The sequence below is a fragment of the Carettochelys insculpta genome, chromosome 3 (assembly GCF_033958435.1).
Source record: "Carettochelys insculpta isolate YL-2023 chromosome 3, ASM3395843v1, whole genome shotgun sequence".
In the NCBI taxonomy this organism is placed as follows: domain Eukaryota; kingdom Metazoa; phylum Chordata; order Testudines; family Carettochelyidae; genus Carettochelys; species Carettochelys insculpta.
In genome coordinates this window covers 51,229,242-51,244,466 of record NC_134139.1, presented here as the reverse complement: position 1 = coordinate 51,244,466, position 15,225 = coordinate 51,229,242, and the positions used below count along the sequence as shown (strand labels likewise).

At 42.0% G+C, this 15,225-nt stretch overlaps 1 protein-coding gene across 1 annotated transcript in view; it reads right to left on the bottom strand.

Annotated features, from left to right (window-relative positions):
* Window positions 1-15,225, bottom strand: part of PPP1CB (protein phosphatase 1 catalytic subunit beta) — a 70,995-nt gene that overhangs the window by 35,671 nt on the left and 20,099 nt on the right. The window lies entirely within an intron of this gene.

Sequence of the window (15,225 nt, the reverse complement as noted above, 5' to 3'; positions counted from 1 at the left end):
AGACCTGTGCTGAACAAGAGAATTTGCCAGATCACAGGAGAGTCAATGTTGTCTGGCAGCATTACCAATACTGCCACTGCTTACTAGGCTCTAAAACGATACTTAGGAGTAAATTACAGTGTTATGTCCTGGCACTGAGAGCCGGGACTAGTGGCTGTAAACAAATATTATGGGACCATGGGAAACTTGGCCACATGCATGATAAAAGGTCATCCAGCTAGTACCACACTGGATTATGGATGTTGCTGGAGAAGAGAATGCCAGATTAGAGAGGTTTAACCTGTAATATTTACTTTGAAGAAGTCTAACACTTAATATCTCTACCGCACACATCAGGGATCCTTGCATCCCTTTATCCTTCCTTGAGTGTGACCCTGCCATTTCCTTATACTGCAGGGACTTCCTGCAACTTCTATATTGTCTCCTTTAAGCCAGAGGACTCATGTTCCTCATTCTCTGACACCAAATGCTAGAATCCCCAATTCTCCCTTCACTAAGTATTGTGCTCCTATCCACCCTCCCTTCCCCAACCAATGTCTGCCATTCTCCATGCCAGCAGTTGCATGCACAGCAAGCTCCTTCCCCAAACGCAGGTCCCCAAACCTCCTGCCCCACTAGAGTTTATGTACCCCATACCAAGATATTTTTATTTATATATATCTCAGGGAGAGAGAGGTAAGAATGAGTAGAGGTGAGATTAAAAAAAAAAGACATTAATGAATTATGTCAGGTCAGTTCTTTGATCTACAGACAACTGCACACTATGGCTGTAATAAACAGAAAAGGTGTGCATATCCCCTACTTTCTCTCTTCTTGTGTTTTGATTTCCCCAAAAATCAATAGGGTTCTATCCACTGACCTAGAACAGAGCTTCCTAAAGTGTGGTACGCGTACCACCGGTGGTACACAAAAGGATTTCAAGGAGTACGCAGGAAAAAGTACATAACTAAAAATAAGGAGGTAAGCACTGACAGAGGGGGTATGCTAATAAGGCCAAAGTCCCAACAGGCGTACTCAAATATTTTAACTTGGGGAAACATTGCCCTATACCATTCCCTAGCATTTTGAGATCGATGAGATGCAGAATTAAAAGATACCACAGACAAATATCAAAACATTATGGTATTGCAAGCTCAACCAACTAACCAGACAGGTTACAAATCTTCAGACTCTGCAAGCTAGAACAAGGAATTTCACACCCTATCTTCAAGAGCAGGATCCAGAAACTAGAGGAAACTGAAAGCTGTTCTTGTAAGAGAGTAAGAGAATCATACAAAATACTAGGACTGGAAGGGTCCTCGAGAGGCCATTGAGTTCAGCCCCCTGCCCTCATGGCAGGACCAAGTACTGCCTAAACCATCCCTGACGGACATCCATCTAACCTGCTCTTAAATATCTCCAGCAGTGGAGATTCTACAACCTCCCTTGGCGATTTGTTGCACTGTTTGACCACCCTGACAGTTAGGAACTTTTTCTAATGTCCATCCTAACCCTCCCTTGCTGCAGTTTAAGTCCATTGCTTCTTGTGCTATCCTCAGAGGCCAAAAAGAACAAGTTTTCTCCCTCCTCCTGACACCCTTTTAGAAACCTGGAAACCGCTATCATGTCTCCTCTCAATCTTCTCTTTTCCAAACTAAACAAGCCCAATTCTTTCAGCCTTTCTTCATAGGTCACAGTCTCTAGACCTTTAATCATTCTTGTCGCTCTTTTCTGGACCTTCTCTAATTTCTTCACATCTTTCTTGAACTGTGGTGCCCAGAACCGGACACAATACTCCAGCTGAGGCCTAACCAGCACAGAGTAGAGCGGAAGAATGACTTCTCATGTCTTGTTCACAACACACCTGTTAATGCATCCCAGAATCATGTTTGCTTTTTTTTTTTTTTTTTTTTTGCAACAGCACCACACCGTTGACTCACATTCAACTTGTGGTCCACTATAGTCCCTAGATCCCTTTCTGCTGTAGTCATTCCTAGACAGTCTCTCCCCATTCTGTATGTGTGAAACTGATTGTGGAGCACTGTGCATTTGCCCTTATTAAACCTCATCCTGTTTACCTCAGACCATTTCTCCAATTTATCCAGATCATTTTGAATTATGACCCTATCCTCCAAAGCAGTTGCAATGCCTCCCAGCTTGGTATCATCTGCAAACTTAATAAGCGTACTTTCTATGCCATTATCTAAATCGTTGAAGATATTGAACAGAACTAGTCCTAACACAGACCCCTGCGAAACCCCACTTGTTATACTTTCCCAGCAAGATTGAGAACCATTAACAACTACTCTCTGAGTACGGTTATCCAGCCAGTTATGCACCCACCTTATAGTAGCCTCATCTAAATTGTATTTGCCTAGTTTTTTTTTTTTTTACCATGAAACCCTATCAAATGTTTTACTAAAGTCTAGGTATACCACATCTACCGCTTCTCCCCTATCCGCAAGGCTCGTTATCCTATCAAAGAAAGCTATCAGATTAGTTTGATATGATTTGTTCTTTACAAATCCATGCTGGCTATTCCCTATCACCTTACTACCTTCCAAGTGGCTGCAGATGATTTCTTTAATTACCTGCTCCATTATCTTTCCTGGCACAGAAGTTAAGCTCACTGGCCTGTAGTTTCCTGGGTTATTCTTATTCCCCTTTTTATAGATGGGCACTATATTTGCCCTTTTCCAGTCTTCTGAAATCTCTCCTGTCTCCCATGATTTTCCAAAGATGATAGATAAGGGGTCAGATACCTCCTCTACCAGCTCCTTGAGTATTCTAGGATGCATTTCATCAGGCCCTGGTGACTTGCAGACATCTAATTTTTCTAAGTGATTTTTAACCTGTTCTGTTTTTTTATTTCAACTTCTAACCCTATCCCTTTCCCACTAGCATTCACTAAGTTGGGCGTTCCTTCATCAGACTTCTCAGTGAAGACTGAAACAGAGAAGTCATTAAATATCTCTGCCATTTCCAAGTTCCCTGTTACTGTTTCTCCCTCCTCACTGAGCAATGGCCGTACACTGTCGCTGGTCTTCCTCTTGTTTCTAATGTATTTATAAAAAGCCTTCTTGTTTCCCTTTATGCTTGTAGCTAGTTTGAGCTCATTTTGTGCCTTAGCCTTTCTAATCTTGCTCCTGCATTCTTGTGTTATTTGCCTATATTCACCCTTTGTAATTTGTCCTTGTTTCCATTTTTTATAGGATTCCTTTTTTATTTGGAGATCATGCAAGATCTCCTGGTTAAGCCAGGGTGGTCTTTTGCCATGTTTTCTATCTTTCCTATGCAGCGGGATAACTTGCTTTTGGGCCCTTAATCATGTCCCTTTGAAAAACTGCCAGCTCTCCTCCGCTGTTTTTCCCCTAAGTTTTGCTTCCCATGGGACCTTACCTATCAGCTCTCTGAATTTACCAAAATCTGTCCTCCTGAAATCCATTATCTCTATTTTGCTCTTTTCCCTTCCTCCCTTCCTTAGAATTGTGAACTTTATGATTTCATGATCACTGTCACCCAAGCTGCCTTCCACTTTCAAGTTCTCTACCAATTCCTCCCTATTTTTAAAATCAAATGTAGAATAGCTTCCCCCGCAGGAGGTTTTTCAACCTTTTGGAGTAAAAAATTGTCTCCAATGCAATCCAAGAACTTACTGGATAGTCTGTGCCCTGCTGTATTAGCTTCCCAACATATATCTGGACAGTTGAAGTCCCTCATCACCATCAAATTTGGGGCCCTGCATGACTTTTTTAGTTGTTTAATGAAAGCTTCATCCATCTGCGTAGACAGCCTGCAGTAGACTGCCATCAGGACATCACCCTTGTTTTTTATCCCCCTTAGTCTAACCCAGAGACTCTCAACATCTCCATCTCCTACGTCCATCTCCACCTCAGTCCAAGTGTGTACATTTTTAATATATAAAGGCAACACCTCCCCCCCTTTCTTCCCTGTCTACCCTTCCTAAGCAGGCTTTACCCTTCAATACCAACATTCCAATCATGTGTATTAGCCCACCAAGTTTCTGTGATGCCAACGATGTCAGCTATATTTATTTACTAGCACTTCCAGTTCTTCCTGCTTATCACCCATACTTCTTGCATTTGTATACAGGTGTCTAAGATATTGATTTGATCTTACCTCCCTGTTTTGCCCTGACCCTCTTTTCACTCTGACATTGTTGCCCATGCTGCCTCCCATCTCTGACCCATCTCCCAGGTTCTCCACTTACCTGTGGGCTTTGCTCCCCTGCCCCCGTTGAACCTAGTTTAAAGCCATCCTCACTAGGTTAGCCAGTCTGTGCCCAAATACGGTCTTTCCCCTCTTTGAAAGGTGAATACTTAATGGTAAATCAAAAGTGCATATAAGCAAGGCTAAAGGATATTCCTCCTATAGGTGCTGAAGGATAGGTTACACCTATTGCTTGATTTACAGACTTCTGATTTACAACTTTTCGCCAGAATGAACTATGTAAATTTATACCTATTTTTCAATGTATAAATATAATTTTCCACAATAACTAAGAACAAACCTGCATCCAAGCATCCACCAGAAGAAGACTGCACAGCCAATGCTCCACTGGCAACTCCAGCACCAAGACTGGGAGCAAGTGGGGGTGCACAGCTCTGCCAGCAACTCCAGCCCCAGACCTGGACCTGGCCAGGGAACCTCAGCAGCATGATGGCTGGGAGCTGGCAGGGCACAGAACTCCACCAGCAACTCCAGCTCCAGGACTGTCCAAGATCTGGGGAACCCCAGCAGCCACAGGGCTGGGAGTCAGGAGCTATGTGGGGCACAGAGCCCCACTGGCAGCCCCAGCAGCTGGAACCCTGGGGATGGAGGGAGGAGGTGGGGAAACCTGGCAGCCTTATGCCTGGGAGCTGGACAGGATGCATACCTCTGCCAGCAAATCCAGCCTGGGGAGCTGGCTGGGTTGGGGAACCCCAGCAGCTGAGTGGCTGGGTGCAGAGCCCCTCTGTGCCAGCTGCTGGAGCCCTGGCAATGGGGAGGGGGTTGAGCGAGGGGAGAGGAGCTGTCTGCAAAAAAAAAAAAAAAAAAATTGGTATGAACATGCAGGCTTATGCACTTCCCTCAGCCACCCTGCTCTTCCAGGATGGTTCATGTGCTTCTTTGTGTTTGTGGTCATCTCAACTGAGTGATGATATTCTTCAAATACTTTTGTTATTTTTCATCATCATTGTGGGATCCTAAAAGTTAAGTTTCCTCATCAGGTGTTACTAAACCCAAGAAACCAAGGAAAGCAATATTCATGGGTAGCAAATTTGAAGTTATTAAAAGAATCGAAGAGGACCAGCGATCAAAACACGTTTGGCAACAAACCTGGTGGCGTAGACAGTGCATACAATTGTCATGCAGAAAGAAAAGATAAAAGAAATGACCGAAATGTATGTTGGTGGAGTTAAGTTGCATCGAACAAGAAAGGCCAAGGATGCAATACATGGGTAAACGTGAAAGACTTAATACATTGGCTTGACAGCCAGAATGAACACAACATGCCTCTGAGCTTCCTCATCATAAGGGAGAAAGCCCCATTTCTGTTTGGGAACCTGAGCAACAGAGGCAAGTTGGGGCCACCGAAGTAATTTTCAAAGCAAGTCACGGCTGGTTTGAGCACTTTAGTACATTAAACATCATCATAGTCTGCGTGTTACAGACAAAGCAGCATCTGCTGATATTTAGGTGTAACATTTTCCCAGCCACACTGCAACAAATCCATTGATGAAGGTGAATATTCTCTAAAACAAATCTTCAATGTTGATGAAATGGGGCTTCTCTGGAAAAGAATGACTTCTCAAACATTTATTTCAAGGGATGAAATAAAAAACAACATGTTTCAAAGCCTCGAAAAATCACCTGACATTACTTCTAGGTGGAAATTTGAAACAAGACATGAAATTGAAGCCTCTCCTTGTTTATCATTTGGAAAATCCAAGAGCACTTAAAGGCTTAAACAATGCATCACTACCTGTGGTATGGCATTCTCAACAAAAGGCATGGGTGACAAAGAAGGTTTTTACTGCTTACATGACAAGCTACCTTTCGTCATTCATCTCTAAGTACTGTGCTGAAAATAATCTGGATAATAAATGTTTGCTGAGCCTCAATAACGCTCCTGGGTCACTTTTTCAACATCGAACACTACAGCGATAACATTTGAGTGGGTTTTTTGCCCCCAAATACCACTTCCATCCTTCAGCCAATGGATCAAGGCTTCATTGCTACATTTAAAACTTACTATCTGCAACTGTTGATGAGGTTACCTTGTATCTGCTTCAGACAGAGAAGACAAGCTGACTATTAAGCAGCTGTGGAAGAACTACAACATCAAGATGGCTATAGAAAAACATCACAACTGCATGAAATAAAATTACTCAAAGTATCCTGAACGATGTTTAGAAAAAGGTATTGCTAAAATAGGTTCATGATTTCTGTGGTTTTGAGGATAAAAGGGAAGACATTCAAAAGACTACTGTGCAACTGGTAATCCTAGCAGGATTCAATGAGGTAGACATAGATGATGATGTTCAAGATCTGTTATTGTCACATGGTGAAGAATTGACTAATGAATTAATTAAGCTGGAGTCAGAAAGGTTATCAGAAAAAGAGGGAGGAAGAATTGGATTAATCACAAAAAACACTGGATGCTAAAACAGTCTTCAGTGCTCTGGAGGCAGCTATACAAATTCTCAATGACGACACAAACTAAGAACATGCAGAAGAACTGCCATACTGGGTCAGACCAAAGGTCCATCCAGCCCAGTATCCTGTCTGCCAACAGTGGCCAATGCCAGGTGCCCCAGATTAGGTGAACCGAAGACAATAATCAAACGATTTGTCTCCTGCCATCTGTCTCCAGCCTTTGACTAAAGGCTACGGGCACCATACTTTACCCTTGGCTAATAGCCATTTATGGACCTAACCTCCAAAAATTTATCAAGCTCTTTTTTAAACACTGTTAGAGTGCTGGTCTTCACAGCCTCCTCTGAAAAGGAGTTCCACAGGTTGACTGTGCAACAAATTAATGAAGCCATTCAATGCTATCAGGAGTTCTATGACAGGAAAAAGGCAGCTGCAACACAAACTTCAATTCTACCATTTTTTCAACCCTCATCCTCATCACCTTTGCCTACACCCTCAACTCCATTAGCTGATCCTCAACCCTCTACTTCAAAAGCTGAAGATAAAACCCCAATTAAGGAAGCTGAAGTCACTATGGAGCTGTCTTCCAAAGACGGATACAGCAGATGTCATGGAACTCTCATCAACACCACCTCCTTCACTACTAAGAACTGATAAGTGTCACCAAACAAGCATCACTATTTCTTTTGATGATTGCATAGTATTGTAACATACCTGGGGAAAAATACTGGGTGATTTTTCTGAGATTTTGGTACAAGTCAGAATTTTTTACATTGAAATGAATGGGAATTTCATTTTCAATATATGAATTTTCACCTTAGTTTTCATGGAATGAATTATATTAGTAAATTGAGGGATAGATAGATACAAAGAGAGGCTGAAAGCCCCTTTGTATCTGGTGGTCAACAGTGATGGTAATTTTTAAATAGAATCAAGGGGACTGGAAGAAAAAGTTGAAAATCTCTTCCTCCAACAGCTTCAGGAGGAAGGACTGTCCCTTCCTAACAGGGATACTGAAAGGGCAACACCAGCTTTCTAAGGCTGCTTAGATGATATGACCTCCTGTCAGAGATGGCATGGTAATGAGGCAATCTGAAGCAGGCTAATGAGGCGCTAACATGCAGCGCCTCATTAGTACAATGGCAGCTGCACTAATTTCAAAGTACAGACTTCGAATTGTAGATTGACAGTGTAGGTGGGGGGCGCTTATTTCGAAGTTGCCACTTCGACATTCCCTTACTCTGATCTAGTTTTATGGGATTAAGGGAATATCTAAGTGGGGCACTTATTTCAAAGCTGCCCCCACCTACATTGTCAATCTGCAATTCGAAGTCTGCACTTGGAAATTTGCACAGCCACCACTATACTAATGAGGCACTGAATATGCACGTTAATGTTTCATTAACCTGCTTTGAACTGCCTCATTACCATGCCACCTCTGACAGGAGGTCATATGCGTAGTAACAGCTTAAGTATATATCTCCACTGTAGTTTGCCCATGCCCAGGTTCAGAGGGTTTTAAAATAAAGGCATAAATGAGAAGCCAGCTCCACTTTAACTAGGACTTGAATCCACAGGCCAAAGGCTAATGAGATAGGATTAGTCTTTCACTGCTCCTCACACAAATTGCCTGAAGGACTGACAAGTTCTCCCACAAGCAGCGTTCACTGTAAGTTGAATCCTTGTGCAGCCACTCAGGAGATATTCAAATGGCCTGTGGCCACACTTGGCCGAACCTTCGAAATGGCCATGCTAATGGCCAAATCGAAGAATGCTAAAGAGGTGCTGAATTGAATATTTAGTGTCTCATTAGCATTCACGTGCTTCCATCTGCTGCACTTTGAAAGTGCCGCTTTCGAATGCACGCAGCTACATGGGGGTCCTTTTTGAAAGGACCTCACATATTTTGAAATTCCCTTATTCCCCTGAGCTGAGAGGAATAAGGGCATTTTAAAATGTGCGGGGTCCTTTAGAAAAGGACCCGTGTAGCCGTGCGCATTCGAAAGAAGTGCCGCAGCTGGAAGCGCGTGAATGCTAATGAGGCGCTGAATATTCAATTCAGCACCTCTTTAGCATTCTTCGATTTGGCCATTAGCATGGCCATTTCAAAGGTTCGGCCAAGTGTGGCCACAGTCACACTGCCCAGCATATTAGCTGAGCATCCATACGTAGGTTTTGTGTTCTGTTGGTGGTGCATACTTGCACGTGACTCAGCGCAAATAAAACTTTTACTCTGCACAGGTATGGAAAAGATTAGAGGGAGCATTACCTACAACCAACTAGGAAAGAATCTTAAGTGCTGAGATGCTCTACATCACTTATTTTGTTAATTCAGATGTTTTCAGCGCAGTCAAAATAATCTTATTTATGACTTCACTAAGTAATCTATAAGGAAATTTTTGGGATAGTAAGTCAGGATGGTCATTGAATAATAATGAATTTTGCAATCACAACTTTATGCTAAAAGCATTGCAATTCGAGTGTGCAGTGCTGCAAGATCTAGATCGCTAATTTTTAATATTTATTTACATTCAATTGAGGGTATAGAAAGAAATCCACTTGTGGCAGTGCAACTTTAGATTAAAGGCTTTTTAATAAGGACAGTATCACAGGCAAAACAAAACCACTGAAAATTAAGAGTTGCGGCTTACAAACACTAATATGCGACTACATGCACAAGCAGTCCCGCTGAAGTAAATAAAACTATTAATGGGAATAAAGTTAACCACATGCATCCATGTTTGCATCAAAAGGAGCAAAAATTATATTAAATTTTTTATGCTAAAGTTTATAATTTAAATTGATTCAATATTAAAGCACAGACTTTAAATTCACGAACAAAGTCAATGAACTTTATATTCACAAGTTAAACATTTCTCCCCCCTCCCAAAAAAAAAAACCAAACCCCAAAAAACAGAAGCTTAAAGTTCATCTTAAATCACATGGCACTTAACCATGGTATTTTCAAAAGCACTTAAAATGACTTAGAAGCACAAGACTCATTTAATTAAGACTGAAATTCCTAATTAGATATAGCTTTGGAAGGAAGCACTGGCTGGAAGCAAAGGCAATTTTTTTAATCACCGTGTCCGAGTCTGTTCTATTCTCACATTAAAGGATAACAATGAGATTCTGGACTCTCCCCACCCCAAAACAGATGAGCACCTTAAGCGTGAAATGAAATATAAAAATAGTGGATAAAAATCTGAAATTCCACAAACAATTAAGAAGCATGCACAAAACATACACTTTTGCAATTTAAGAATTTAAGAATTAACCATTAAGAAGCATGTACAAAACATACACTTTTGCAATTTAAGACTATAAAATAGGACAAAGAACTAGCGACTTGTAAAACAAAAAATGAATGAAGAGCTGACAAACCAAATTTGGATTTTTTTTAAACAATCACTTTTATGCACCTTGTAAAACTCCAGGCATATTTCTGATTTACCTCTGAAAGTGGAAATGAACACTTCAGACAGACAATCTGTAAGGTCCTGGCTACATAAGGAATTTACCCTGGATAACACCATATGCGGACATGCTTATTCTGGAGTAAGAATGCCTTATAAAAAGTGGGTTAAACCAAAATAGAAATAAAAGTATGCAAGTTCAATTGTCTACATTAGCACCCCTTGGTTATAGGAATAAGGGGATTTTGATGTCTGCAGGGTCCTTTTGAAAAAGACCCTGTGTAGACGAGCTGCACATGACCAAAAGCAGCACTTTCGAAGTACTGTGGCCACCATTATGCTAATGAGGTGCTGTATATTCATTGCAGCACCTCATTAGCATATTCTGATATATCTCATTAGCATCCCCCTCTCGAAAGGGGGGTGCTAGTGTAGATGTAGCCTTCCACAATAAAATGGTACAATCACTGAATTAAATCAAGAAAACTGAAGACAAGCCTTAACTAACCCATACTTGTTTTATTCGGCTAAAATATTTTAACTGCCATGGCACTTGGTTGCCCCTCCCATTCTAAGTCAAAATTCTGTATAGTAATTTCAAAAGTTGCCTTCAAATCCCAAAATCATGTAAAAAGCTCTTTAACATTTCATAACTAATTACAGAATCACTCTTTTAATGTAACTGATTCCAAATTGATCAATTAGAATTAGGCGTATTAACCATTAGCATAGCATTCCATGGGACAGTTACGTTTCCAGTTTATTTCTTGTTCTTTATGAAACAGAAAACCAAACATTCATAGAAGAAAATATTACCCCCTCCATTACGGCCTATAAAGGCCTCTATTTCAGAAATCTTCCTTCCTAGTCAGGCTTTAGAACTGTAGTCCCCAAACTTATGCCGCATATCCCACTTACCCATACTATAATCTCTCCATGCACCTCTTTTGTGATGCAAGCTCCTAGAGTCAGTGTCCTACCCTCAAAGCACTCCTCCAGGCTCCACAGTTTGTGGACCACTACTTTAGAAAGAATGGGTCTGTGTCACAAAAACAGCATATGTTCAAGTACAAGATTGCATCTCCCTGGTTCAGCACCCTCAGAACCTCAGTTGTCCTGGCTGAAGGACTTTGCCATATCAGGGGAGGCCAATGCCCCTTGGTCCCTGGCCGCCCACACCAGCCTGCCACAGCAGGCTCCCCAGCCAGCCCCGCTGCCCCTGTGGCACTGCTGGGGGATGCTAGGACCCTGGCCCCACTGCCTCCTCTGGGGCTGTTGGGAAGCCAGCTTGGGTTGCCTTCCTGCCCCAGCCCTCTTGTCCAGGATCATCCCTCATCCTGCAGGAAAAGGGAAGTTGCCAGACCAGGGAATGTTGGTTTTCAGAGGTGCAACATGTACATGAAGTGCTTACTTAGTTAAGAAAACTGATTAAATTTACTGTGCATCTGCTTCTGAAAAAAATATATATCAGTGGTTCTCTCTTTTGGGAGCAAGCTCTCTAATCCAATTCCTGGGAAAAGCGTGTAGTCCCTCACTCAAATTTGGACATTCCAATAGAACAGTTGTTGTGGGTAGTCCTGTCTGTGGAGAGAAGGCAAGTCTGAAGCACCCAGTGCCACACCCATGAAGGATTTTGAACAAAATCTAGTTCAACATTGAGAGCAAACCATTATGCTGATAACACAGACTATGTTCTTAAGCATACTGGCATTTTGCAACAATTAGTGCTTTTACGAAGGCATGCTGCCTTACCAGCATCCAAAGGGTAAAATAATCTATGATGAGAATGAACAAGCTATGATATTATGCTAGCTATAGTACTGTATTGATTAGAGACATTAATGGTAAGGGATGGAGCAGCTCCCACATCCATTGTAGGCAGAGGATGCATCAGCTTGGCTGGAACAGACCATAGTCTGCAGTGGCTGGGGTGGAGGGGGGGTTGCCCTGCTGGAGCACGTCCTACCCATGGCATGCCAACGGTAGGGAAGCCCCACCAAACCAGAGCAGCCTGGGTCCCCAATGCATTGCAGTCCAGGGTGCTCCAGCTCAGCAAAAGCAGCCTCCCCAGCTGTTCCCCCCAATTAACTGGTTAGTCTGTTGAAGAGTAGATTAGTTTACCATTTAACTAGTTCACCTATTAAACAGGATTCTACCTCCCTAGTACTGAAATTTAGACTGACTTTGAAAAATACAACAGAACCTCAGTTGCAAATACAGAGAATTACAAATTCACCAAATCACACACTTCATGTGGAACTAGAAATATGCAATCAAGCAGCAGAGACAAAAAAAGTAAATATAGGTTGAACCTCTCTCATCCAGCACTCTCGAGACCTGGCCCATGCTGAACAAGAGAGAATTTGCCAGACGATGGGAGGTCAATATCTTCTAGCACAGAACCAAACACTTCTACTTCTTACTGGGCTCTTAGAAGACATTTAGGGATAAGTTACAGCTAATAACAGCACAGAAAACAGAGCCAGGACTGGTGGCTGTGAACAAACTTTATTGAACCACAGGAAACTTGGCCACACCTATGGTAAATGGTTTTCAGGTTAACTAAAATCATGACAGATTACAGAGTTTGCCAGACGAGAGAGGTTCAACCCGCAGTAGTATTGTGTTAAATGTAAACTATTAAAATAGAGAAATAGTAAAACTGATAAGAAAGCTGTCTATGCTTGTTTCATTTAAGGTGTTTAAAAGCAGCATTTTTTCCTGCAAGGCAAAGTCTCAAAAAACAGTATTCAAAGTTCAATTGTAAGCCTTTGAAAGAATCAACATAACATTTTGTTCAGATTTACAAACAACCTCCAATTCCCCAAGGCTAGAGCTACACTGGAAGACTCTACACTGTAGCCCTAGCTTGAAATAAGCTATGCAAATTGTGTTGTGCATATTGCACGACTTATTCCGAGGCATCTTATCTCTTAATTCGAACTCCCCAGTAACCTTGTCATACGAGGGTTATTGGGAACTAAACACTACACTAGAATCAGCCTTGTTTTTTTGAGCATGGTGTTTGCACAATCAGTTTCTATTTCAGGATACAAATATATCCCAAAATAGAAACAAACAGTGTAGCCCTAGCTTAAGTGTTTGTGACTCTTGAGATTCTACTTCCATCTGTCTACACTTCAGAGATGCCCAGCCTACCCCCAAAGTATGTAATAAGGCCCATGGCTAGCCTGAAGTGTGCGTTTGGGAGACAGTCTCCATTAGCCTTCACACATCTTCCCTCCGTAAGAACCATGCACATCAGGAAATAAGGTGGGTTAAGAAAAAAGTTCACTTAAGCAAAATGCTAGTGTAGATAAGGTACAGGGTAGTTTTACTCTGATCCAGCTAGATGAGGTGAACCTCAGGCACTCCTTGCTACAAAACACAAGCTCCAAACACCAGTTTTCACTATTAGATACATTAAGCAGAAACAACTCCAGACCTTGTCTCCACTAGCATTTTATAATAAATTTAGCTAACTCTCTGAAAACTATGCCTTTACCCCCATTGAAGCTACAGCCTTGGGATTCCTGAATAGACTTAAAAGTTCTGATATGTTGATTACGATCTCCACTAACAAGATTACATCCAAAGATTCTAGGCCATGAGTAAACACACTGTCCCTTTATGTTACAGAGCTATGTGTATAAACACTTACACATAAGCAAGCTACTAAAGAACACCAACACACCAAGTCTAAGGCCAGTGTTAAATCAAGGCTGTTATTTCTCAAGTCCAGTAAACCCTCGATTTAATGGACTGATTAGAGGGAAAAGGGGTGTCTGTTAATGCCAAAAGTCCATTAAATCAAAATCTGCAGGAGTGGAGGCACTTTGCAAGGTGAACTAGGGAGCACTCCACCCAAGAGCTGGAAGGAATGAAGCAGGCAAAGGACAAAGCTCAGCAGCAGGCCCTTCCTACTGTGTAAAGAGCAGAGCCTGTGGGCTTGTCTGCCACGAGCCGCTCACCACCTGCGCCCAAGGCTGGGCACTCCCACAGAAACTAAGTTTCCCTCCTCCGGCCCCCAGCGGCTCCTCTGGCCCCAGAGGTGGCAGCTCCGGTGAGTCGCCAGCATTTATCGGGGGGTGGGGGGGGGGGGAAGATGGGCTTGCGGACAGCATCCATTATTTACAAAGCACTTTAAATCACAGTCTGTTAAAAAAAAAAAATCAAGGGTTTACTGTACCAAAAGGAACTCATTCTTTCAAAAACGGATTTTCACAACACTTGTCAGAACAGAGTTGGGAAAACGGCATTCCTACGTTGTACATTTAGTGAAGTCCATGCTTCTGTGATCAAAAAACACTAATTTTCACTGCACTTGTTTTCACAACAGACAAATGTGTATTTTAAGTTGCAAGATTTAACTATAGCATACTTGGGCATAAAAAGCAGATTTTTCTCATTTGGCTGCTGCTTTAGAAATCATAAGGCTTTTTCTACACAGCAAAATGAAATCCCCAGAAGGAAGACTCAGAGCTCAGATCAACTGACAATGGCTCATGCTACAAGGCTAAATACAGCTGTGTAGATGACATTTCCACCTGGGCTGGAGCCCAGGCCCTAACACATTCACCCTCTTGATGGAGTTCAGAGGCTGGGCTTCAGTCCAACCAAGAAGGTCCTTGCTGCTATTTAGTCTTGCATTGAGAGATCCAAACAGGTGAGCTAGGTTCGAGTGCCACTACCAGGGGCTGGGGACGGAGGGGGAAAGGAGGATTGGTGCTGCCTAGATGTAACCACAGCATCATATTGCAGGTAATTAAGCCTCAGAATTGGAGTAGGACACCTGGATTGTTAAATTTACAACATTTTCTTGGGTCAAAAAAAGCTGCCAAGTAATCAGATTAAATACACTACAGCTCAGAACACAAAAAGTCACTTTTTTTAATTGATCCATGCCACCTGCAACACTAGACCAACCAACAAAAACAAACTGTGCCAACACGTCACATCTCTGTAATAGTCATGTAGCAGACATAGTGACTAGAAAAATATGGTGCCTATATAGATTAAGCACATTTACTGTCTATTTCTTTGGGCACTTATTACATCCACAAAAAAAAGAGTTGTTAAAATATGTAAAAAAAAAAATAGAGCCTCAGCCATGTTATGAGCCTCTACATAATTCACAGTATCAAAACAGACCAAGGTCTGACTTTTTGAA